This window comes from Nerophis lumbriciformis, linkage group LG18 (assembly GCF_033978685.3).
Source record: "Nerophis lumbriciformis linkage group LG18, RoL_Nlum_v2.1, whole genome shotgun sequence".
Classification (NCBI taxonomy): Eukaryota; Metazoa; Chordata; class Actinopteri; order Syngnathiformes; family Syngnathidae; genus Nerophis; species Nerophis lumbriciformis.
The window spans coordinates 43,507,501-43,512,500 of NC_084565.2; positions in this window are offsets into that span (position 1 = coordinate 43,507,501).

Consider the following 5,000-nt stretch of genomic DNA (forward strand, 5'->3'; position numbering starts at 1 on the left):
ATAACACAAATAATGTCCGTTTGTAGCATTTTCAGAGAAATATCAAAACATCCCCCGCAGACTTTTCACATTTTTTTAATCAACATTTTTAGCTTTTTAGTCCCAACATGACATATTTTTGCTCTTTTTCTTACATATTTATCAGGGTTTTTTTCCCCCCCGACAACATGTCGCAGGCTATCAAAACTTGAGCTGCGGACCACAAATAGCCCCCGAGCCGCACTTTTGACACCCTTGTTTTAAATATTTCTGCATTTAGGGTCCAATACCACGATCCAATAATTTGACAACACTTTTCAAGTTTTTGTAAGGAAACAAGGCACACTCTTTTATTTAAGTGAGTCCTTTCCGTCGATTCATCAGCATCATTTTCTCCTACACTTTCATAAGAGTCTTAAAAGGCATCGTTGCCTTGGTGTACACAAATATATTTATTGATTAAATTATTATATTTATTTGTATTAAACATTTTTATACAAAAGTTACAAAGTTTTACAAAATACAAGCCAAAGTCTGCTTTTCGTCTCACAATTATTTCCTCATGTTTTAATTGCTACACAAACCTCACCTTAATGATTATGTAGACATGTGTGATGGTTTTTTTGGACTTTCAAGTGTCCGTGACGTTGACTTTGGCAAAGGAATAACAAAAGTAAGCCATAAATAAATATTTAATTTGATGGTGATGATTATAATCTGTGTTAGTTGGTGATTTTACAGCAAAATGTTTGGTCTGCAAACATTCTTGTCATAACAGTTTGCATTCTAATCACTGATTTTGTACGTTTTATACACAGTAAACTATTTTGAAAGTGACATTTTTACCAAGCTTTTTTTTTTTGGCAGGACACACACACACACACACACACATATACCACAATAGATACGTAGTTTGGCCTTAATATCCAAGGTTTCCCTTTAATGCAGTGGTTCTCAAACTTTTTTTGTCATCCCCCACTTTGGACAAGGGGGAGTTTTCAAGCCCCACCTGCCCCCATCGCCCCAACAGAGCGCTAATGCCAAGCTTTAACATTTTCAAATTTATTGAACTTCAAGTTGTATACATTCGAACTCAATAACATAAAATAACATTAAGTTCAATAATAAATAAAATAACTGTGCAGCTGTGGTATAACTTGCATCAAGTTCAATAATAAATAAAATAACTTCCATCAAGTTCAATAATAAATAAAACAAAAGTGTTATAACTTGCATCACGTTCAATAATAAATCAAAAAAAGTGTTATAACTTGCATCACGTTCAATAAATCAAAAAAACTATTATAACTTGCATCAAGTTCAATAATAAATGAATAAAAAAAGTGTTATAACTTGCATCACGTTCAATAATAAATCAAAAAAGTGTTATAACTTGCATCAAGTTCAATAATAAATCAAATAAAAGTGTTATAACTTGCATCAAGTTCAATAATAAATAAAAAAAAGTGTTATAACTTGCATCAAGTTCAATAATAAATCAAAAAGTGTTATAACTTGCATCACGTTCAATAATAAATCAAAAAAGTGTTATGACTTGCATCAAGTTCAATAATAAATCAAATAAAAGTGTTATAACTTGCATCAAGTTCAATAATAAATCCAATAACTTGCATCAAGTTCAATAATAAATCAAAAAAAGTGTTATAACTTGCATCAAGTTCAATAATAAATAAAACAAAAGTGTTATAACTTGCATCAAGTTCAATAATAAATCAAATAACTTGCATCAAGTTCAATAATAAATCAAAAAAAGTGTTATAACTTGCATCAAGTTCAATAATACATAAAACAAAAGTGTTATAACTTGCATCAAGTTCAATAATAAAAAAAAGTGTTATAACTTGCATCAAGTTCAATAATAAATCAAATAAAAGTGTTATAACTTGCATCAAGTTCAATAATAAATCCAATAACTTGCATCAAGTTCAATAATAAATCAAAAAAAGTGTTATAACTTGCATCAAGTTCAATAATAAATCAAATGAAAGTGTTATAACTTGCATCAAGTTCAATAATAAATCAGAAAAAGTGTTATAACTTGCATCAAGTTCAATAATAAATCAAAAAGTGTTATAATTTGCATCACGTTCAATAATAAATCAAAAAAGTGTTATAACTTGCATCAAGTTCAATAATAAATCAAATAACTTGCATCAAGTTCAATAATAAATCAAAAAAAGTGTTATAACTTGCATCAAGTTCAATAATAAATAAAACAAAAGTGTTATAACTTGCATCAAGTTCAATAATAAATCAAAAAAAGTGTTATAACTTGCATCAAGTTCAATAATAAATCAAAAAGTGTTATAACTTGCATCACGTTCAATAATAAATAAATAAATAAGTGTTATAACTTGCATCAAGTTCAATAATAAATCAAATAACTTCCATCAAGTTCAATAATAAATCAAATAAAAGTGTTATAACTTGCATCAAGTTCAATAATAAATAAAACAAAAGTGTTATAAATTGCATCAAGTTCAATAATAAAAAAAAGTGTTATAACTTGCATCAAGTTCAATAATAAATCAAATAAAAGTGTTATAACTTGCATCAAGTTCAATAATAAATCCAATAACTTGCATCAAGTTCAATAATAAATCAAAAAAAGTGTTATAACTTGCATCAAGTTCAATAATAAATAAAACAAAAGTGTTATAACTTGCATCAAGTTCAATAATAAATCAAAAAAAGTGTTACAACTTGCATCAAGTTCAATAATAAATCAAAAAGTGTTATAACTTGCATCACGTTCAATAATAAATCAAAAAAGTGTTATAACTTGCATCAAGTTCAATAATAAATCAAATAACTTGCATCAAGTTCAATAATAAATCAAAAAAAGTGTTATAACTTGCATCAAGTTCAATAATAAATAAAACAAAAGTGTTATAACTTGCATCAAGTTCAATAATAAAAAAAAAGTGTTATAACTTGCATCAAGTTCAATAATAAATCAAATAAAAGTGTTATAACTTGCATCAAGTTCAATAATAAATCAAATAACTTGCATCAAGTTCAATAATAAATCAAAAAAAGTGTTATAACTTGCATCAAGTTCAATAATAAATAAAACAAAAGTGTTATAACTTGCATCAAGTTCAATAATAAATCAAAAAAAGTGTTGTAACTTGCATCAAGTTCAATAATAAATCAAATAACTTGCATCAAGTTCAATAATAAATAAAATAAAAGTGCCACTTTGCAATTTTTGAAATATAAAGCCTACAGTAAAAATAAGTACCGGTAATTTCCATTTATTTATATAGCGGATTTCACAGACAGAATCACAAAGTGATTTACAGTGTGTATAGAAAACGAAAGCATAGTAAAAAAAAATAATCTAAGAATATAATAATTAAAAAAATTTTTTAAAGTGAAATTTCCTCCCGTTCCTCGCGCCCCACCTGTCATGTCTCTATTCCCCACCAGTGGGCGCGCCCCACACTTTGAGAAACGCTGCTTTAATGTAACTGAATGTGGCTTTTTTTCTTACCCCCACACCTTCAAAAAAAGGTTTGTTTTTTACTTGAGAAGATGTCAGGTTCAAACACTGATGACATCTATTAAACAGACAAGAAGCAAGGAATTAAACAGATACATTCATTGAAGAGAAACATCTGGGCTCTACTCTTGTACAGTCTCCCACCACGCTCTGATGAAAGGTCGCACGCCTCCTCTTTTATTTGGACTTTCCCTGATTTACATAGCAATGGCTGTTTCAAAGGGAAGGGGGTCGTAAACAGCCGTCGCTTTTGGTTTCAAAACAGTTCAAAGAAAAGGTGCCAGGTCCTGTTTCGTCTCCGCTTTGTAGATCTCGGGTCAAGACAAAAATCTTCCTGTGGATTACAATAGATCAAAGAAACCAACACCTTCATGTCGCTTCCCATCCTACACAGTGGAGTTTTACAAGCCTTTTGATTGGTACGATCAAAAACAGCTTTTGTCTGCTCGCCGGGAACTCGTTGAAACACAAAGTTTTGTGATAACTTACAAACCCCGTTTCCATTTGAGTTGGGAAATTGTGTTAGATGTAAATATAAACGGGGGGGAAATGATTTGCAAATCATTTTCAACACATATTCAGTTGAATATGCTACAAAGACAACATATTTGATGTTCAAACTTTTTTTTTTGTGCAAATAATCATTAACTTTAGAATTTTTTAACACTTATTTGGAACATCCCACAGGTGAACAGGCAAATTGGGAACAGGTGGGTGCCATGATTGGGTATAAAAGCAGCTTCCGTGAAATGCTCAGTCATTCACAAACAAGGATGGGGCGAGGGTCACTACTTTGTCAACAAATGCGGGAGCAAATTGTTGAACAGTTTAAGAACAACATTTCTCAACCAGCTATTGCAAGGAATTTAGGGATTTCACCATCTACGCTCCGTAATATCATCAAAGGGTTCGGAGAATCTGGAGAAATCACTGCACGTGAGCAGCTAAGCCCGTGACCTTCCATCCCTCAGGCTGTACTGCATCAACAAGCGACATCAGTGTGTAAAGGATATCACCGCATAGGCTCAGGAACACTTCAGAAATCAAAGTTTTGTAATAACTTAGATACAATTATTCTGACTAAAATAAATCAAAGTAATATAGTATATTCTAACCCTCAGAAGAAATCACACCAAGTCTGACGCTATTTTTAACTTTTATTGCCAACCTTTGTGGGTTTTTATTTCTACGGTGTTCAACATTATTTTTGCCTCTTCCAAACACTTTCAGACATGAAAAGAAAAGGACAATAGCGCCATCTAGGGGACGGTCTTAAAAACAGTTTAGTAATGAAACGAATTTGTTGTCACCAATTCGGAAATAAGAATAAGAATAATATGACGTATGCCGAATGTGTCATTAAATACACGATTAATGCTGCATATTCTTTTTGATGACGTTTTATAAAAATGTTTTATGTTTGAAGAGTTTTTTTACACAATAATTTTTTAGTTTGAATCAAAAAGGTCAACACATTTCAGGGGTCAATATAGAT